This window comes from Toxotes jaculatrix, chromosome 3 (genome assembly GCF_017976425.1).
Source record: "Toxotes jaculatrix isolate fToxJac2 chromosome 3, fToxJac2.pri, whole genome shotgun sequence".
Classification (NCBI taxonomy): Eukaryota; Metazoa; Chordata; class Actinopteri; family Toxotidae; genus Toxotes; species Toxotes jaculatrix.
This window is the reverse complement of record NC_054396.1, coordinates 21,150,106-21,172,872: the sequence shown is the minus strand read 5'-3', so window position 1 is coordinate 21,172,872 and position 22,767 is coordinate 21,150,106. Positions and strand designations below refer to the sequence as shown.

Genomic DNA, 22,767 nt, shown 5'->3' with positions numbered 1-22,767 from the left:
GACGGAACAACAAACGTAGCAAAGACTCTTCTGGTGAGAAGGCAGTTGTCCTCTTTCGGAGAACACAACTGAAAAACTTAACCATCAAGAGGGGTTTGGGTGCATGAAACCTGTTTCAGCCTTCATGTGTTGGTTTTTAGGTTACCTCGCAGATGGTTTCTTCTCACTGTTTGTGTGCTGAAAGGTCACCAACAAAACAAGTTCAAACTTCAAGCTTATTGAACTTGAAGCACAGCAGCGATGCGGTTATGCACAATGGCTCAGGTAGCAGGTTCAGCATCTCTGCTCTTTCCACAGGAAAACAAAAGTGTTTCTGCTTCCGATTGTGTGCAGAGAGATGTACTGCCTGAGAAGGATAAAAAATGCAAGTGGAGCTGCAACAATTAGTTGATTAATTGATTAGTCAATTGACAGAAAAATCAAACAGTCATTTTAGTCCTTTTTAAAACAAAAATATCAAATATTTTGCTCTTTCTAGGTTCTCAAATATGAAGATTTGATGCTTGTCTCTTGGATTTTGGACTGGTGGTCAGACAAAACAATACATTTTAAGTTGTCACCTTGGTTTGTGGGAAATTATAACAAGCATTTTCCCTACTTTCTGGCATTTTATAGACAAAATGGTGAATCAAAAAAAAAAAAATCACTGGCAGATTAATCAAGAATGAAAAATAATCCTTAGTTGCAGCTCTAAATTCAAGGGGTAAAACACACAGTACTGTTAAGCTCTGGTGAATCTTTTATTTTAAAATGGCAATGCGATACGGTCAGATAGTATTTTACGTCATCGGCAAATATGTAATTACATCGGGCAAATCAGTTACACAATAATTCAGACAAGTGCTGAAATTTTGATATTGGATGAATCTCTTAGGTCATTTTTCAAATAAAAAAAGCCAAACCTGATGATTCTTGTACCATAGTAAACTCTGTATATTTAGGATTTTTGGTTGAACAAAATCTTTCACTGTTCTGAAAGCCTCTACACCAAAGTTGAGCTGATTGGTTGAGAAAGTAAGCAGATTATTTAATAATGAAGATAATCATTAGTTGCAGACTTGCTTGAGTTTTAGTTCTTTAAATCTCAATGTTAAATGTTTAGTTGTTAAATATGTGCTAAACATGTTTCATGACATAGTTTAAAGCTCTACCTGAATAGATTTGGTCAAGGTTTTGAAAGGATTTGGATTTGGTGTTGGATTTAAATTTGATAAAATGCAAAAACATTTGAACTGTTTAAGTGAATATACAGTTTAAAACATGAGGACGGTTTCACTGAGCCTCCCGTGGTTTCGTGAATATTCTGTAGTGACCAAACTTATTTCTGCCATTCAGAGAGTACTCTCTGAAACGGTGTTGTGTTGAGTCAATTAGAGACATGAACAGCTGTCTCAGTTCTCCTTCTGAAGTCAATCAGCAACAGTGATATGTTCTTCCTATGTGGAGTTAAGCTGCATATTTGGTGAAATTATGTACAGCAAGAGATGTTTTTTTCATACATGGGAGAACACAGTATTGCAGCGTCTTCTTGCTATTTTTGTTCAGACCTAATTCACACACATAAACACACATACGCATTAGCATTGAACTCATCCACATTACAACCAGTATTTCCTCTGGTATTCCAGACGATCAGTCATTAGGCTGTATATAGTGTAATGGCAAAATTAGATTCCTCTGAGTGTCTGAGGAGCCCCACTGCTCTCCTTCGGTGCTCCCTCTTCACTGATGAGCTGCCTCCATAATATATTCTCTGTAGTTTTGTACCCTAACTGATGTTTAATTATTCGACACACTGATTTGGCTGTTGCTCATAAAAAATTGAAACAGAAGTGGCCCGGGAGGCTCTCTGAAAGACACCGGCTTCACTTTATACTTAAATATGACTTGGAGTGGAGCCGGGCACCGCCTGTTTCTGACATCAAAGCAAGTCAACACTGACAGATAGCCTCCAAATAAGTTTTTTTAATTTTTGCTTTTTTCTTAAATTGCCCTTTACCAGTCCTCACAGGAAATCTGTTTCAGATCTTTGACTTGAAAATCTCTTTGTTGACCTCCCGCTGCCTAAGATGTCCTCTCTGAGCCGTGCCCGAAAACCAGCGTGCTTGCTTACTACTGAAAAGCGATTATACTAGATCAGCGTTCTGATTACAGTGAGCAACTGGGCACTGCCTGCTAATCTGTGGTCTTAATTCTGAGACAGGCAAATCTCAGGGCAGCTATCAAGGCTACTTAGAGGCCCTCAAAGTCTGTTGCCACATTTCATGGCCATTTTTGACACAGATTTATTAATTTAAAAGTTTAGGGTTAATGTTTTTGTATAGTGGCTGAAATGATTAAGGAAGGAATATTTGTCAGCTAAATTTGTTTTCACACACAGTCTCCTGAACATATTTGTCAGTCAAAGAGAATCCATTTCAAAATTCGTGGCAACAAGAGAGATGTAATTAGGGCCAGAGCCATTTGTTACTCCTGTGTGGGTTTTAGGGGTGCTACTAATGGTTATTTTCATTATCTGACAATTTGTCGATCGTCAGGTTCATAAAATGTGTGAAAAAAAATGTGAAAAACATCACAATATAATTTTCCAGAGCCCAAGGTGATGTATTCACATATCTTATTTTTATCTGACCAACACTCCAAAACCCAGAGATGTTCAGTTTACTATCATAGAAGACTAAGAAAAACAAGGAAATCGATTGTCAGAATTGTTGTTTATACCATTTCTACTCATCCTCTGCATTTGCTCAGCTCCAGTATGTTTTCATCTGTTTGTCTTGCAGCATAGGGAGTTTTAAAATGTTTAGCTGTGGTATGAAACAGTGCGTGTGTCTGGTTTTAGAGCAAAATAAAATGAGACCAAATTAAAACGAGTGGTCATCTAAATTATAGCATTCTCCAGATTGTCCCTGGACTCCTGGATTTTAGCTGCACAGATACTTAAGTGATCAGTGGACAGAATGGTAGATCCCCTGCTGATGGATCCTGGGATATTTGAACCCCTCGTGTGACCACTCACCGAGAGGATAAAACCACAAACCTCATTGTTTTGTAGAGAAGAGCTTTAGCACCATGCAATCCCATTTGAGTCAAACTGACAACTCTGCGATCATCATATTGGGTATGTGTCTTAGCCATTCAGCTACAAGATGCCAGACACATAAAGGTATTTAAAACAGGAACATTTCGGACAGAAATCAGTTATTGCAGTGCAATCGCTTTGATCAATAGAGTAAATTTGTGAATGGGAATTTGAGCCACTAACCACCTGCAAACCATCTTTATAGAGCTACTGAATGGGAAATCAATGGCTATGGAGCTTTTTCTCTCATCTTTTTTGCATATTTTGTTGTATGTATTTTGCCATGACCAGAAACTGGCCACAACAAATTAGTGGTAGGTGATATGAGGATATAAGCCAACCAGACAATGTAAATCAATAATATATATGTATCTGTGTATATGTATGTTGTTTGATTGTAAAATTCTGTTTATTGTGATGAAAAGTTTTATCTAACCTTGTAGCCAGTAGTAGCCACAATCTGCAAGTCACTAAATGACCAAACTTCCTGCATTGTGTGTTTTGTCAGGATGCACAAGTGAACTTTGCTGTGCCTTTTCCTAGAGAGCTCGGGCACTTGAGCTTGTACAATCCTGTAAAAATTCATTACATTATCTCAAAAATACAATCTGAGCAAGCTTGTGACGAGGCTGCTTTTCTTAGATTAGATATAGATATAAAGGAAACATAAAGGGATTTTCACTCTTGTACTTCTCTGCACTCTCTTCTGAATACTGACATCCATACAGCACATTGTGCTGTTGCCATCAAAGCAGAAGTAAAATATGTCTTTAGAGGCTTTCATGCATATCAAGTTTCCTCTATGACTCAGTGTTTTTACATCCTTTACTGAGTTGATGTTGTATTTGTAGCCTGTTGCATGTTTCTGTGGAAAAGCCCAACATTTCTTGCAAATGGTGTCTTTAGAAGTAGACCGACCAATCGGAGGCAGTGAAGCACTGTGAACAGGAAGTGAGCTCAGTGGCGTTCGACCAGGGGTGCATTGTAAAGGTTTTTTCCTCACATTGTTGAGGAAAGCACGGCAAGCCTCTGCCTCTTAGTCTCTAGTCTGACTTTAGCACATGGTTACTCATGTGCACAAGAAATTATTGGATTTCCCAGTGTCCTTTTGAGGGTATCTTCATAATGTACAGCATGAAAAAATTTCTCCTACATACAGTCTGTAGTAAATAGATTCTGAATATGAGGCCCTTAAAAATACACACTAGCTGTGGTTACATACAGGTTTTTCCATTCTGATTGAAATCACTCTGATTGAAGATTTCGTGTCAACAGTTTACATGAGATGTGAATTAATACTGGCCTTCCTGGTCTGGTGTTTACATCCGCAGAATTTAATCAGAACTGCTGTGTTGATTACGTGATTTGTGGAGAAAAGTGTGTTCCCATGTGTTCACGTTGAGACAGAGGACATACACCTAAAGAACACAGCCAAAAAATAATGAAGTTAAATCATTCACATGGTACAAATTTTTCTTTGCCTGTTTATCCTTATTCAGGTGTTTATATGGAGCATTTTTATTCTGTTTGGGCTTTTAAACTGGTTATAATCAGAATATTAGGCTCCACGTAAACCTGCTCACTGTCTATAAAGAATCATGCTTTTATTTTGCTGTCCTGATGAGCAAAATGCCTCTTAGATGAACACAGCTGTTGGACTTCAAAGGAGAAATTCAGCCAACATTGAAAGTGTTGTTGAAACAGTCCCCCTCTGTCTGTGTGTTTGTGTGCACGTGTGTGCATGTGTGTGCGTGTGCATGCTTTTTTTTATGAATTCTCCCTCTGCTGTTTGAGATGGGCCCTTTAATGTCTGGTTTGCTCTGTCCTACGTCTCTGTCTGAACTCTGCTCCCATTGGTCTGAAACTGACCGCACACTCGGGTGCCTGGTCGTACCAGGGCTGTGGTTGGTGTGTGTGAATGTGTGAGAATATTTTGTGGTTTTGCCTTTAGTGTTGTTGCTGTTGCAGGCCTTTTATATGTATAAGTGGGAGCATAGATGTACAGTATCAGCAAGAGTGTTTCTTTTTTTTTAGGTTTAATGTTTTTGAAACCCCTCAGTACACACACACGCACTCCTGTTCATAAACATATTTCACTTTGTTAACCACTAATGTTTTACCCATTAGGGGTTTTAAGGTCTTATAAACTGGTTATATCCGATGCTCCTCAGCTCTGATTTCTTCAATGCAGGATCCCTTCAAAGTGTTAACAGTTGCATCTCTTTAAATATTGATGAGTGAACACAAGTGTGCCTGAAATCTGCCTTTTAGGAATCCTCAACAGAGACCAAGTGTATTAGTGTCTAGACACCATCCCCCGCATGTGTCTGAACTGATCAGCACCGGTTGCATCTTTAATTTACAGAGGGAACAGGCAGTATTCATAGGGCACAGATGTGACAGCAGTTTCTGGCCTTGCCCTGCACCAGCACTGATACAGTGACATGGTCAGCTATCTTCTGCCATGGCTCAAGGTCCCTGCAGGGCTTCAGTCCAGCTATCTGATTACCTCCACTAAGGAAGTGATGTTTTTCTGTCCTGTTTGTTTGTCAGCGGGACAGTTTAAAAATCATGTTAACAGCTTTCAGAGAAATTTAGTGGGTTTTTTATGTTGTGCTCTTCTTTTTAGTTTGAAAGGGAGTCTTAATGTTGTGAAGTAAGGCTTTGTTGAGCATTTTTGCTATTTTATCAAGAGCTACTGCAATAAAGAAATAATTTCTGGCATATTTATCCCATAATTATCTTTGACTGCATTGATGCGAATCCAAATTTGGATAAAATATTTCAGAACATTTTTAACATTAAAATGATAAATTTGGAGCATTGCGCATACTTGGCAGAAGCATGTGTTCTCTGAGCGCTTTCCAGTTTGCCGTTGATTGATATTCAAATAACCACTTAGCAGAACAGAAAACCAGCAAGAATCTGGATCCTAATAAAGATTGACAACCAATATTTTTATTTTACTCCTATGTTGTTTTCAGTATTTACTTCAAATACTTCAAACTCCAAAAACTGGACATAATTTGGAACTATTTTATTTAAAAAGGTACATGTACAGTACATGTAAAGTAACAGTGTACGGAGTGCACGGGTTAGTGGAGCGATGTGAGTCTGACTGAAGGGTAAATACTGTATGGCATGAAGATGGACTGGCATGTTACTTTAAGGTCAGTGAAGGATTTTCTTGCAAACAGTGCTTTAAATAATGTTATCATGACATGCACACATGAATTTTTAATATTTCGTTATGACAACCCTGTCACCCTAGAAATTACATTCATACAATCTGTGGAGATTCTCAGTCACTCAGGTCATGGTTATCCAAGAAGGGCTTCATTCGATTCAACCCTTCTTGTTTAACGGATGACTGAGAATCTCTGGTGCTTCATTTATTAACAGCAGTGGAGTCACCAGGAGATGGTTGCGATGGTTGCAGTGGTTGATGGATGTACCAAGTGCACGACTGTCACACCAGAGGCCACATCCACAGTCCTGTCCGCGGTTAGGTTTAGGCAACGGCCTGTATGCAAACCGTACCACAATTTAATAGGAACTGATCTCTGACCTTGTTCAGTATCTTAATCCCCACATGAGGTCGGAAAAAGGCAAACTGTCTCAGATCCACAGTAAACTGGTAGCAGGAAAGCACCCTGAGTTATAAGGGCAGAAATTTATGGACCTGAAGAAAGTAGATTTTCGATCCAGATTAAGGTGCAAGTATAAGTTACCGGTGTATTTGTTAAATGACTGCCATTTTTTTATTTGATCTTGCTTTTTTTATGTGAACAAACCCCGAGTGACACATAAGCTCACTTAGCTCACACTCACTGAGAATTGCCAAACAGTCCAGCAGGAAGAGCAGATTGTGGAGATCAACTGTACTCTCATCCTTTTTGTCTGCCTGTGCTTTTCAGAATCTAACAAACACGGAGAGATCTTGTTTTTTTTTTTTGGTAGCATAGTAAAATGAGAAATCAGCATTGTACAGCTCTTACTCTGCCCATGCCTGCAGTTACTGGGACAGTGCGGACTCACTGCGCGCCCATCTTGGTTTAGTAGTGGATTAGAAGTGACACTTACTGCAGGCTGGCTGAGTCTGAGCCTTGTTTACTCTGGCTGGGTCTTAGCCGGGGACTCAAACCATCATTAGGCAGTGAAATGACTCAACAGTGGGACAGAGCTCCAGAGAGAGAGAGAGAGAGAGAGAGAGAGAGAGAGAGAGAGAGAGAGAGAGAGAGAGAGAGAGAGAGAGAGAGAGAGAGAGAGAGAGAGAGAGAGAGAGAGAGAGAAACAGTAGGAAGAATAGTTCAGAAAAGAAAGGGAAACATTAAAGGAGAGGATATTCCCAAATTTGCCTGGAGATAGAGTGAACTGGATGACTGCAGCAAGGGGGGTAGTTAGAACCTGGAGGCCAGGGCGTGTTGTGGTCAAACCCTTTTATAAATAAACAGACAGATTGGTCTAAAATAAACACAATTCACTCATGTCAGTGTGGAGCAGATGGACGAATAACCCCACCCAGGACTGGGACAGGACACCAGGCCCTAGACACGCAGGCCAGGTTTTCCATGCACTGGGGTTGAAGCCTTTTGTTGAGCCTCCCACACAGGAAAACCTGCAGAAAACAAACCAGTCCAGACATTTCAAAATTGAGTTGTGGGAAGGAGATCAGTGTGGTGTCTTTTTGGGAAAGGTTGCGAACCCTTGGCCGGAGGCTCTGGATTCCTGTTTGAAAACTCTAAACCTGGTCGTCTCACTGCCACCTCCGACCCACGCGCTCTTCTGCTGATGTAACAGAAAGCACGGTGGGCAGGTGAAATAAAAGCCCCACGCTTATTTAAATAAAAGCATCTCAAGGAATAAAAAAAGAGCCACCACACAGTAATGAAAGAGACAAGCAAAGATGTGCATAACAACAAAGCAGAGTAAGAAGAATAATTAAAGTATTTTCTGGACATGGCAGGACATGAATCTTTACTGCAGAGTGCCTGCTGTGAACAGAGATGAATTATGTTCCTTCAAAGTTAGCCTAATGGACTGGAAGACAGGAATACAGATGACTGAATTTAAGCTTCTTACACACACGCAGAACATGCAACATTTCTGGTTTAATTATCTGGGATAATTAGACATTTGCAGTAGTCCAGGAGATCATACACAGGTATTCTGCTGTACACGTGTCATGTCTTCGACAACATGACTCGTGTGTTCAATAGATTATGAAATATTTGTGCAAAACATGGCACGTGGAACAGTCAGGTACTTTGTGTAGTTTTTGACTGCTAATTGCCTGGACAGAATTTCCTCTGGAAATTGTAAGAGGGATGAAGATTATCTGCTTGGCCATCTTGGGCTTGTATGAGTCAATTTTACTCTCTGTCTCCTTCCTTTTCCTCTTTCTGGTAAGATTTAATCCACTGAGTTCATAGAATATAGATTCTGAACTGATGCAATACTTGAAATATATCTTCTTTTGGCACATTATGTGATAGAACAGAAGCACTGCTGAAAATACAAGTGGAATTTATTTTAAAGGCTTTTAAAGGCAGATAATGCTTTCTCTATGAGAAACGTCAGGCTACATGAGCAAAGATAAACAAAGAAGCTTAGGAGGTGTACAGTAAGAGTGCTCTAAATCCTACAGTTTGCACACAGACTGCTGGGTAATCTGAGGCTTCGGCCTCCTTTCGAACCTACCACTGACACTGTGGCGGCCTTGTTCAGGGATGGGAAATGTTTCTGTATGTATTTGTTAACAAAGTTTTGTGTCTTTGGCTCTGCTAAAAATAGAAGATGTAGTGGGAAAATTATTATTCAGTTAACAAATGATTATGTCTGTGCTAAAGAAAGGAAAAAAACAACAACATTCATGTCAAAAAGTTCTCCACTGGGCCTCGATTGCTGCAGTTTTGAATGCCTGATGTCAAAGCTTGTCAAAATTTTGTCTTTTGCACATGTGGCACTGGAGCACATGCCTGTAGTTTATTTACATCTGTCCTTCCCCACATTATTACCACCCTGGGCAGATGGATGATTGTGAGACGAAGATGAAACAGCCTGAGGCGAGAATTGGAAAGAAATCATGCTCTGAATCCTCCATGAATCCTGAAGAACATACCGAGAGCATACAAAGTGTTTTTGTTGCTGTTTTCTTCCTCCACATTGTGCAGCTTCATTTTCATTCAAACAACACAAGAACACAGCAGCAGATTGATAGCATATGTCAAGATTTGAGGGAGGCCAGGTTGCTTTTTAGTTTGAGTGTATCTGTCCATGTTGATGTTGTTTCACATTTTAAATCTTTACTTTTGTTTGATTACCATTTTACCATATTTTCCCTCTATTCTAAGATTTTTATTTAACTATTTTGTGAATTTATCCTTGTGAAAGTCTGTTTTATTCCTCCACGTTTCAGCTGCCATATGACCATGAGGTCCATTAAGTGAAGGTGTCAGATGATTTCTGTTGCTGTTTTGGTGACACTTTGGATGCCTGTCCAAATAATGATTGGTGACACCTGCATGTGTCCTTAGATGGGGCTGTCACATCTTCAGAAGCATTATTGGACTGGATGAAAATGGAATGCCAAAATGTTGTGGCATCTTCAGGCTTTTTTAGCTGTTAGAATGAGGTATATTTAGCTGTGTCGCTGCCTCCTCTCACTCAAAACAGCAAAAACAAGATGGAAAGGCAGGGCAAAAAGAGGAGCTTAAGATAGACTACAAAGACTTTTTTATTAGAAACGTACTGTAACAAGAAAAGTGGGGAAAAGAAATACTGCAGGTAGAATGATGTCAAATACATTTTGTTTGTTGTAGCAGCAGATTTTCTAAATAATACAATTTTAATTAATGGAATTGGCCAAATCAGTCAGACAGGACGAAGTACAACCATGAATTAGGTTAATAGGAATTATAATGTGGACTGTTTATGACTGTGGGGCCAGCGGTGTTGTGTTGCAGTGATTAATATGTTGGTCACTAACATGTTGGTCAGTAGGCCCTGCAGGATCAGTCCTGGCAGAGAAACATAGATTTACTGCAAGATTGCTGGCTTAGTATTTACAAGCATCAAGTAAACGGCTTATGTGGACATAAGCTAATGTAATTTTGGCGCTTATGAGTCGAGTTGAGCTTATTGCTTCATGTTTTTCGTAGTCAAATATTGAATTACTTTTGGGCTTAAAAAGTAAAGCCACCAAAAAAGTGTCTGGTGCTCTGTAGCTTCCTGGTTCAGTTCAGAACGCATCTGGCCAGCCGTGGCATCCTGTAGCACCTCCATACCTTGCTTTTGTCGATACACAGTGAGCTGTCTAACACTGCCCTCGTTCATTACGACAGGGGAGACAATGACCCAGAATCAAGCTGACCTGAGTGCTTTAAATCAAGGCTCCACCGGAGGAAATAAATTCTCTCCCCACCAGCACGGCAAGTGCCAACTAGGACAAGTAATCCAGACAGAGTAAAAACGTCCTCTTAGAGGACGCTGAGGGAGAGAGGGATGGAGGAGTGAAGACTTGGTAGGCTGAGAAAGAAAGGAAAGATGGAAGAAAGAGAGAGGGAGGAAGTTGGATTGTTGACTGGATAGAGAAGTGGTGCATTGCTGCAACAACACACAGTAGACGGCTTTATCGCATAAGATGAGTTATCTCTGCGATAAAACATGTTTTTGCATCAGTATTTTTGCAGTTTTTTTAAGCATCCTGTTTATAAATCTAAGTTCAGATATTCATCTTGTTGATACAGTAATTATACCAACTTTAGAGTGTATTTTATTAAGGCAGTACTCTTGTTTTTTTTTTTTTGGCTGCTGGCTGTAGCTTTATATTTACTGTGCAGACATGAGAGCGGTATCAGATGTTTTCATTTCTAGCTCTTGGCAAGAAAGCAAAAAAAAAAAAAACCTTTCTGTTAATATGAAAAACAGTTCTGTAGAAAAACATGTTTATATTTGTCAAAGTAAGGTATCAAGCGCAACAATTATGATATCGGTATTGTCTCATCACAAGAGCTGAAGAATACTAATGATACCTAGGCCTGTTAACATTGCATACAATACTGTGTTCTTTTATTTGGGGTTTCAGCTTGCTACTAACCAAGATACCACCTGTTAATTCAAAACATCCATCAGGGCATTTTCTTCAAAGTTTAGGATCTGAGTCTTTAACCAAATGTGTGTGTGTATGTGTGTGTGTGTGTGTGTGTGTGTGTGTGTGTGTCTGTGTCTGTGTGTCTGTCTGTCTGTGAAGATCTCCATGGCTCAGTGAAGTGTTTTCTGTTGATGTGTTTACATACAGCAGCAGCTGCTACTCTGCGTTTTCTTTCCACGCTTCTGCTCCCCTCTTCTACTGAGTAAGACGATTTTCTCTTAAAATATATGATTTGCTAAAATATATTTTATTTACATGTTTATTTCCACAACCATGACAGAGTAGTAGAAAAACATGTTTTTAAACCAGAGAACATAAGAGGGGGAATAAAAATGCATGAACGGCATCCAGTGAAGGAGGATAATGCATGATTCAAAGATTAACAAACAGAACACATTATTAAGGAAAATGTATGTACTGTATATAGCATCAATGCATTACATCAGTGCATCAAAGACATTAAGAGCACTAATACACATGCACCACACATTGAAATTTATAACACTGGAATCTGAATACTCAAAGAAAAGACAGGAAATGAAACAAATCATATGCAACATTAAATATTATTCAGTATTTAATTCATGGACTGTGTAGGGTGAATGTACAGTGACTACCACTGTGTTAAAAGTGTAATATTGTATGTGTGTGTGTTCCTGTCTCTTCAAACACAGACCTGTGCTCTGTCAGTTTGACTCCAGTGACTTTAGTTTGACATGGCCAGAGGTCATGTTTCGGCTAATGGCTGAGGTTGTCAGAAAGGTCAGATGTCAAATCTCAGTGTAACAGTCAGAACCAACTGCTTCCTGTTTTAATGGCCATGTGCTGTGTCAGTAGCCCTTTGTGCAGCGTTTTTTCAACACTGGCTCGGGGCCCAAAATAATTGCTGGTGCATTTTAATGAGGACTTTGGGGAAACATTTCTGAAATGAACTCTGAGAGAAGCTTAAGAGCCACTGTCACTGTTTGATCATTAAAGGATAATTTGGGTTCATTATAACTCTGGTCTGTTTTCATAGTTTTGGACTGCCATTTCTAGCAGGTATGATGACATTGTACTCACCAAGTTAATTGCTGAGGTCTGGGAGCATAGCAACATGCTGAAAACATTAAGAAACATGAACGGTCAGATGATCATACATCTTTTAAACACTCTTTTCAGTCTAACTTATCTTGTAGGGAAGACAAAGATGAATGGCAAAATAATAAACTGTCCATTGTAAACATCCATAGCTGAGTCCAAATGTCCAGACATGGCACTAACAAAGCAAGGGCCTTTCTAATTCATGATTCCTCAAGCCCACAAGGGGCAACAGGACTTACCATAGTTTGAATGGCAGCACACAACAAATAACAGTATAGATCTGAAATGGTAAGAGCCACTGACTTGGAAACTGATTTAAATCCGAATTTCGGAGGCATAAAACACACTCGATGTTAAGGTATTTCTGTGTGTCACATCCCTCAAGCACCTATTAGCATGTGATTAAATGCCACACATTGTCGAGCCGTTTCTGGTATGCAAAGAGTGGGCTATGCCTTGATTTTTCTAAGTGTGTAAATGTCAGCTGAGACTGTTACCTTCACCAGCACCAGTGACAGACACAGTGTGCTGACAATTACAGCACAAGTCCCCATGTTATGGATTTGGTTTTGTCTCTGATGCCCTTTCGCTTTCGTAAGCCTCAGTAATGAAATCAGAGCGGGCCCTCGCTTTGCAAAAGCCTTTATGGTTCAGCCAAATCATGAAGTGAGAAAAAGTCATTTCATTTCATTCCAAGTGGCTATACTGGTGGCTCATTTTAAACATGAAATTGGATTGGGCTCTTTCAGTGCAAATGTCTCTACAAAATAATCCCATTGTAATCCTCCAAAAGTGGTGTAAAAAGTTAATATAGATTGAAAGGGAAACTTTGCACAGCCATCTAGCACTCAATACTCCATTTCACACTGGGGTCTTGAAGAAATCCTATAGTAAATTTGCCTGTTTTTTATTTTTACTGTAATTAATAGTGAAATTGTCTCCTGTACTTCACAGCTGTGAAACCAAGTCAGTCCTGTGATTAAAGACCTTGGAGTGATACAGGATTTCTGCAGTAAGTTTAAGTGTAGTGCTTGTATCTGTGCTGTGAATGATGGCCTGTGTCACTGGTACGACAGCTGTAACTCCTGCTACTATCTGGCTGAATGGTTTCAGTGGGCTTTTTAATCAGCTTGGCCCGCCTTTGGTATTAGTAGGTTATTAAATGAATTAGTGGGACCTGGAGACATAAGCACTGGCCTGGAACACGGGGTCTCAGGGACTCAGGGGACCACGATGGGTCCGGGGGGGGGGGCTACAGAGTGGGGGGACTCGGTTTCGCATCCTGCTTCTGAGGCCACCGTTTCACAAGCAGGCATGCGTACACAGTGTACACACACTTTCTTATGACATAGAGGGGTTTGTACAGCTCACATGAATACACACACATGGAGATAAAATGCAGACACACAGACAGACTCTGTGAGACACACTGGACCATTGTGTGTGACACTGCCGCCACTGTGTCTCCGTGCGGAGCGTCCTGACACAGCACACGCCTCCTCGCTGCTAAATGTCATGCACTGATACTGACATTATTGGTGATGCGAAGTGCAGAGAATGTGTGTCTGTGTGTCAGCATACTTGTGAAAATTAATGCCTAATTCTTAATGACTAATTAGATCATTTGAGTCAGTGCCAGGCCTTTTTCTGGTACCAGCTTCTTAAAAGTGATTATCATCTGCTTTTCCCTGTCTCACATCAATGCAAACTGAATATCTTTGGGTTTTAGACTGTTGGTCACTCAAAACAAGATATTTTACTGTGTTTAGAGACAGAGCGATTAATAGATTAATTAAGACTCTCATTGCTAGACTACGCCATATTGAAAATAATCATTAGTTGCAGCCATAGTGTGCAGGCACCCTTCAATGATTTTCTTTTTAGGGCTCCAACTGTCTATTATTCACCATTTTTATTTTATTATAATCTCTTCGCTTGAGAAATAACTTTCAGGCTGTTGTTAAAATTGGAGTCGATTTCAATCAGCTGGTTTTAATGAATTGTTTCAGCAGTGTGTCGTTTCATCCTGAAGTTTGTTAGCGCTACGGTTTAAGATTATGTTCATGATCAATGAATTTTATAGTCTATTAAATATGAGGGTAAAAAAAGAGACATGCCCATCACAGAGCTCAAATTAAATTATTTGTTTTGTCTGCCCACAATCCAGAACCCAAAAATATTGACTATCACACAAAACAAAGAGAAAGTAACAAACACACAAGAGATTTTTGGGGCTTTTTTTGCATGACAGATTATCATCAGAGTTGCTGATGGTTAGCTTTCAGTTCGACTAATCGTCTGCTTGTTTCATTTTTACTCTGTTTTACTGTAGATTGCCTTCTTTTCCCAGATATGTTTGCCTCTTCCTGCCTGGTCATGTGCCTTTGTCTTTGTCTTTGTGTACTGTCTTGTCTTTGCATCTGCTTGTGTCAGGCAGAGACTGATAACAGCATCGGCGTGTCTCCTCGTGAAGGCAGATGATGTTCTGTGAGGAGGAGACTGTGAAAGTGCAGCGAGATTCAACAGCAGCATAGTAACACAACAAAAACACATTCACGCTTTTGTAGTGCGATCCTCTGCCTTCTTCATGGCGAACTGCTGATCAACAGGGTCACAGCCTCAGTGGGAGGAGTTTTCATACTCATTCCTGCTGTTTGTTACAGCTGAGGGGGCGTCTTTACACATCTTTGCTGCAGTCTGGTAAATGGTTGTGAAGATGATTTGCTAACTACCTCAGGAAAATGATCATTGTAGTTATGAAAAGCATATTTATAATTCCTTATGTGGACATTTGTAAAGATATTAGACATTCATAATGGCTGAAAGTGACTGAATGGGAGGACTTTAAGAAGATATGGTCTTCATTTGAGGTGTTATTAAAAGTCTTTTAGTAGCTGTTAAAATGAGAGGTGTGCATACTTAGTGTAATAAAAAAACCTTTGTGTTCTTAATAGAAGAACTACATTTTTTTAAAAACTTGAAAACCTTTTGACATATCCTCTATTTTTGTCAGCCTTGAATTTATCACATTGTCCTCTCTAAAAATAAAATAGATAAAAGGAAGAGATGAGTAATGTTTAGCCCCCTCTTTGAAAATGTTTTGATGAGGTGGCAAGGAGGATGTAGGGATGATAAGAGAGAAAATTAGAAAGCCTTTTGGTGTTTGACCACCGGGCCTCATTTTGCGCTTCAAATCCATTAGTATTAATGTATTCTCTCTCCGAAAGAATCTGAATTAGGACACTGATTCGGTTGGCACCGAGACAAAAACACTCAACACGAGTGACTGACTTCTGCTTGAAAATTCAAATAACCTTCAAATCCATTTTTAAACTCTAAGAAATGAATAGATAAGACTGTTTACCTTGCATTGCCTTCATGAATGGGGAATTACCTTTCTGTTGACTTGTTCAACTCTCCATGGACTGTTCTCACAGAACCCCCAATGACTGCACTGGCTGTATTTGCATGGTAGAGGGATTAATTCTTAAAATTAGACAAAGCGTTGCCTTTCAGTTATACATAAAACATCTAGTTGACTCCAGCGTCAGTGCAAGTTTTTTTTTTTTCACATTTTCATGCACTGAATGTGCAAAAGGTGACTAAGCAGCTCAGCTGTTCAAGTTGTAATCCTAAAGATTTCAGTCCTGGTTGATCTGCTAGCACCTCTGGTTACTGGTGGTTTAATGCTACAGTAAGCACTGCTTGAGCAGCTACTTTGTCAGAAATACAACAGAAGGATAGCTGGTGTTTATAGTGCAGCAAGTTGTTTTATTATGAAAGTCATCCAAAAATAATTGCAGCCGTGATCTGATTTCACTCTGCACACAGCACGAGTCATTTTCCACACAACAGCAGGACACTGTGAGAAGAGTCGGTAACCTTGCTGAGAAGTTAAACGATGGATGCTGAAACTTACTTTAAAACTGACCCAGGAAATACGGATTTGACTAAACCCTTTGTGTGATACTTTCAGTTTTATCACGCAGTCTTCATTACTGGCAGAGATGACTCTGTTAACGTATGTCATGATTTCATCCCTAAGACTTTTAGGAATTCTAGTGTTAGCGTCAAGGCTTGTTATTGACTTACTCAGTTGAGTCAGTTTGCTTAGTTGTCATGGAAATGAATCTATGAGCTCATTAGTTAACTTGTTACAGCTGTTAACACAAACTCTCTGTCGAACTCTTTTTGTTAGAAGGAAGTCAACCTTGAGTTGGAATTGTTTTCTCAGATTGAATGACTACATGTTTATTTTTCCCTGCTGCTGACAAACATGCACATGCAAGTTGAGGTTCTTGTGGGAAAGGAGTGAAAACTATCCAAAAAGTTAGCATTGAAGCAGGACAGTTGATATTTTATCAATGTATTATTATTATTATTATTATTATTATTATTATTATTATTATTATATGAGATTTAGATTAAATCCCGCCTGTACTGCATTGTGTGCAGTGCAGTACTTTGGTGTGACGTAGTGTCCTGCCGTTATCTACAGTATACGTCTATAGTGTATTGCCCTCTGTGCCAAATCACCTTCATAATGATGATGAGAGATCCAGAATGACCTCAATCCATCTGGTTTGTGGAGATATTAGTGAATTAAAGCTGATGTCTGCACTGCTCAACTCGCACACATACGCACACAGACTTTTGTAATGCTATAATTTTGAGGCCCTCATTAGAAACATTCATTTCCTGACTTGCATTTTTAACACCTTGAATTTACCTCTGGTTTAACAGCTCCTTTAATCGAATGAGGAATGGTTAAATGTTTTGGTTTAGCTTTTTGTTCTTGAGAGGACATTTGGTCCTCGTGAGTGTGGAACCCCATGAACACACACAGGCATGTTATAATTGTCAATGATGAAAAGGAGAAAATGGATCGTAATGACCTGAATGCTCAGGCACAGAGCCTTTGTACTGAATTGTTAGTCAGCCGTGCCAGGCTGAATGTTTAAACTACCCTATTGTTTTTGTTTCCAGCTTCTTCATGCAGTTAGCCCAGGGAGATAAAGTAAAAGGCCCCAAGCTAGTAACAATTCATTGTTTAGCTATTTAAGGATGGGCTGTTTGGCATATTGTGTTTTTTTTTTTTTAAGTCTGTGTCTCTTCCTTTCACAGTATACATCTTCTTAAGGTTTAGGTCTGGCAGGTCAGCAGAGGCAGATACTGTAGCTGTAGAACAGATACTGACTTTTAACAAGCAAGTCAATTACAGTTTGAGACTGAAAGGTAAAAATGGAAAGTCCGCTGCAGAAACTTGCTGTGTCGTTTGTCTTTTGAGGCAAAGAAAGAGCTTTTTTTTCCATTTGTGTTTTAGGGTTGAGGCAGGGTTGCATTTTTGTGATCTTGTAATCACAACAAAGCAATGGTTTGGCGATATGTCGGCAGTTGGTAATTTATAAAAACAACCACCTCAACAAAAACGAGAAGAAAATTCTTAGTAATTGTTTAGTCTGTGTTGGAGGTTTGCTTTGAGCATAAATGCCATTTACTGATAACCGCGACTGCTTGATGTTCATTGTCTGACCTGCTTTTTCAGAGAATGGGTACGAAATTTAGGTTGCGCCTTTTCCATAAAAATGTGAAATACAAAGTGTAACATTCTTATCTGCAGCCAGGGAGCTGATTGAGGTCAATCTGTGATTTGCTGCCTTGGCCCCGGGGACCGGCTGTGATATCACCAGAGGGCTTACAGTTGCTCACAGCTCCCCGTGCTTTACATATCTTCAAACAGTTCGTCTTATGCCTCCTGCTAAGGCATCGTATGAAGTACACCAAGTGTTTGGATTTCCGTTTATTGATGCACTGCTGAAGCTCTTAATGGGCAAGACAGTCTCCCCTGGGGGCTGCAAATTATTTATTCTCTTCTATCTTCAACTGTTTAAAAAAATGCCAAAGGCTGCGCCAAATTCATTCTCTTGTTCACCTGCCGTAAACAGGCCTACATGTCAGCATGTAGGTTTCCCTCTTACTTCATCATTTGTTACATCTGTCAGAGGGCCATCAGTCGATATGTCAGTCAAACAGTCAAATCTAAACTTCTTTATACTGGCGTCACTGAGGGAACGCGTGATAAACAGTGAAACTGCTGCGTGCTCGCTCAGCCGTCAGTTTCCTATCAAGAACGCGATGATGCCCAGCAGCACGTTGTCCTTTTTTACTCATGTGGTTTAGGTTGCTTGTGGGAGAGACGGGAAATTGGTATCAGTCTAACAATCTGTGCTATTCTTGGAAAAGCTCATGCTAATGGCAGCATCCTCTCCACCCGATGATTTGTATTTTCCATGAGTGGGCAATAATCAAAAAGTTAATCAGAATGTTGAAATGAAGTGGGGAGAGCACAGGAAGTTCAGCAGCAACAAAATAGTCCCCGGATTCCTGCTGTTGCCTATGTATGACAGTACTCCTGATCATGGCTGTAAGTTTGGTTTCAGAAGAAATACAATTAGTTTAATCAATAGCCAATAAGTTTGACTGTTGATTAATTTTTTGAATTATTATTAATCAAAAATACCATGTTCTCTGTCTTGTGAAGGTTTTCTGCTTTTCTCTGTGGCATGTCATTGTAAATTAAATTTTTTTTGGTTTTAGACTGTTGCGCAAAACATTTGAAGATGTTAGATTAGACTCAATTTTTCTTTTTGTATTTATGAGACACAAGCATATAATTTCATTGGACATTGTTCAATGACAATAAAGGCTATTCTGTTCTTTTCTAAATTGTGATTTTCTCTTCTTCCATTTTATAGACCAGACAAGTAAATCATTATTTTATCACGTTAGGGTCTAAGGATAGACGGTGTAGTATGCAATTCACATTGTGAAGCCCCTTGAGGCAAATTTGTGATTTGTGGTGTTGGGCTGTATAAATGAAACTGATCAACTGCTTTCGAAATTATGGTTTGCTTGTTCTCTGTCTAAACTGTATGAGAAAACATTTACAAGAATCCAGTCTTTGACACAAGGTGTTGGCTGACATCAGTTGCAGATTAATGCAGATGTTTGTGTGTTGCTTTTTTCGTCTCTGGCTTTACTGTCACTTGTGAGCGTGTGTGTATACGTGTCTTTCTATGGTTGTGTGGACAGATTTCGGTTTGAAGCCATTGTTGTGTGGTCACTTTGGCTGGTCCTCACAACTTCAAAAGGCTGTTTAATGGTTAAGACCTGGTTTTAAGGTTCGGGTTAGAATTAGGTTTAGGTTGGGGTTAGGGTTAGGGTTAGGCTGTCCACAATGAATGGTAGTCAAGGCAAGGTCCTAACAAGGATAGCTGTGCAAACTTCTGTGTGTGTGTATGAGTAATATCATTACCTCTGCTCTGATTCCCCTGATTTGATCTGCAGTAGCTCCTGGGTTTCATATTCCCGGCGCTAATGCCATTGACCATCAAAGACAGCTAAAGAAAACACTGGATGTTTCTTGTTTGTCACACGTCAAGTTGAAGTTAATTCGGTTTGCCCACTGCGTTCACATCTCAGAGGAAAAGAGAGAGAGAGAGAAGGGTATATATTGTCTAGATCCATTCAGGGGGCATCAGAGGAAACTTTTTACTTTGTAAAATCCAGCATGTTGTAAAATAAAGCATGTCATTAAAAATGTTTTATATAGTTTATAGATGTCAGTGGTTTAGAGTTGGAGTGATTCTTCGACCCACTTTACTCGTTGGACTTTTCCTGGATCCTCTCCACTGTGTGTTGCTGCTATGGCTGCTGTTGTGATATTGTTTAAAACTTTAATGGTCCCTGTGGGAAAACTGTGTTGCATAAGGCAGATGCAACAATCACAACAATGCAGAGTGGAATCTGACCGGTTTTAACCAACAAATGTCAGCCAGTCAAAAATGTGTTTGTTTTCTTGTGATGGGTTTTTATTTGTAATCAGTTGTTCTGTTGAGTGTGGCCACTGCTGTGTTCACATGTGTGTTTTCAGTGCTGTGGAGCATTTCATATGGCATCAGTCCCCTCACTAAAGTCAGCAGTTTCACCAATTAAATAAAGCAGTAAAAACTTTACAGCTAAGCAAATGTTATTCACAGTAAATTGTAAAACATAACTGGTGCTGAACAGCTGGAGTTACTGTTTGTTTAAGATTCTAAACTGTAAAATGACAGACATCATGGATGCACAAGGACTGTGTGTGGCCTTGTTTATAACCTTTGCTGCAATTTTCCACTTCATCTAAGTAGACTTCTTTACACCAAGTAAGGTGAAATACCTTTTTTAGCACTGCCAGTGCATCAAGATGATCTGAAAGGTCTGTTTCATGTAAAATCTTGAATGGATATGCCTCTATCAGTATGAACAGTGTGTCAGGGACAGGTGACAAAAACAGAACAAACAGTATTACTATATTTAGGACCTTACCTCATAATATGACAGTGTGGGGTTAACTGAAGGTGCCTTCAGAATATATTTACATACAAGAAATGTAAAAAGAATTACTATGATTATTACCTTAGATATGATGACTATAATGATACATTTATTGGTTCTTTAAGAGTAGAGTACCTGTGTAACTGTGTAACATTGTGGTTGTTGTTGGCATTTATTTTGTAAAATGTATTTTTTATTTTTGCTTTTATAAACTTGATATTATTATCTTTCTGTCTCTGATTTTATTCTTTCCTTTTTGTATTGATACACTATGTGATTTAACACTCAAACTTTCAGTTAGCCTCAGATTCATTGAGATCTCTAAATCATACTGACAGATACATAGATGTCAAATAACTTAAACTGTCACTTGGGACAAACATAATCACATCAAATGCACACAAAAAAGCTAAAATTTCTAAGCTACATACATGAAGATGAGGAACACAATACAAAATATATGTTGTATGAAAGTATGTTTATAGTACTCAAATATAAAGGAAGGTATGATGATAAAACTTTTTAATTAAACAAAAGGACAAATATTAGCCTCATTGCCAATGATAACTTAATTGGGGTTTTTTTTTACTTCCACTGGCTTATGCTTTTTTTTCCTTGCCCCCCAGAAATCTTAAATTTTTGCAGACTTTTGCTCAAACCAACAACTGAAACTGTGATAGACTGTTTAGCACTTGGTTACTTCTGCCGTCTGTCTTCCTTGAGAGACTTCACGGGGAAAAAAAAAATGCTGACAGCTTTAGTTTGAAATTCCTCCAGAATAATTTGAGACCCTGCTGCTAATCCTCTTGTGATCGACCTTTGGATCCTGACCCAGTCTTTATAAATCATTTGCTGTAAACCAATTTGCTGTGTTAAAGACACCTCTCATCTCTTTCACACAAGCTCTTATAGTCTCGATCTCCACTTGTCATCTGGTAAAAAGGTTTTGTTATAGAGGAAAGTCAAGGATGTACTCGCATCTTTGTGCAGGAAACCTTTACACATTTAAAGGATTAAGAGTTAGGCGTGGTTGCATTTGTGTGTCTGGATGCCTTTTTGAGTGACTCACTCGGCTGCCAATTGATAAAGTAACGTATGACATCTGTTTGCTAGCACACGAACACAAACATGCTGCGCTGGTAAACTGAGGACTGAAAGTGATTGTGTAGGAAGTGATTATACTGCTTGTTTCCTGTCCATGTTTTTAGCACTTAGGTAGGTGTTTGTAGAACTGCAAAGGAAATGAAATTTAAGGTTGGTGGCAGACAGACTAGATGTAGCAGCACATTGCACTGTGGAGGGTTACATCAGGCGTAGCTGCTGGAGTGTGGAGTTTCATTAGTGAAGGGTTGCAAACATGAGGAAATATTTTTCAGCATGTAGGAAATAGTAAGTAAGAGCATGTTTCATTTATTAAACATGGATATTATGCTTTTAAAGCTATGGAAATCATATAAAATGTAATTTGTGTTGGTATGTGTTTATGTGTTTGTGTGTTAAGTGATTAGGAAGGGGCTGGACTTTTATCAGGAGAATGTTTTCTGGCTGTAGTGATAAAATGTCGGTACATTGTTAAGAGTGCTGAACAAAGGAAGTGGGCTGACTGAGCTCAATCACTCAGCCAGACTATAATATACTGTATGTTTGTATTTAGTCTCCTTATACCGTATTTAGCGTTCATTTCAAATGTGAATGATTCTGCTTTTAACCTGTTATATTGATGAAAGATGCAGGTAAATACAGTATGTTGGTATGTCTCTAAAATAGTAAGAAACTAAAGCTTTTTTTTGCTGCTTTACTGACAAAAAAAGAGGAAAAAAAGAGCCTTTTATTTACGTTTACTATTAACCTGAGAACATCAAGGTAACAATGACATGAAAAATCCCCATTTCAGCTCACTGCCCTTGTGCTCTCTTTTTGTTTTTTCTTTCTCTTCATCAGTTTCTCATCATACTGGCGTCTACTTGTAGCATTCAGGAAGTGGTTACCCTTCATGGAGGATGGTAGACAGAGGTCTATAACGGCTAACAAAGGAAATGGAAAATTGAGACTGCAACCCGTGCTCAGTCATTTA

At 39.2% G+C, this 22,767-nt stretch overlaps 1 protein-coding gene across 4 annotated transcripts in view; it reads left to right on the top strand.

Moving 5' to 3' along the window:
• ppp1r16b (protein phosphatase 1, regulatory subunit 16B) overlaps positions 1–22,767 on the top strand; it is a 108,380-nt gene that overhangs the window by 2,453 nt on the left and 83,160 nt on the right. The window contains exon 2 of one of the 4 annotated variants that reach the window (XM_041033002.1): positions 13,272–13,329. The exons of 1 other annotated variant lie outside the window; for it this stretch is intronic. The gene's annotated coding sequence lies outside the window, so the exon portion shown is untranslated. Of the gene's footprint in view, positions 1–13,271; positions 13,330–21,948; positions 22,083–22,396; positions 22,427–22,767 lie in introns of those variants that run through there. 2 more of the 4 variants (XM_041033001.1, XM_041033003.1) reach the window with 2 other exon arrangements.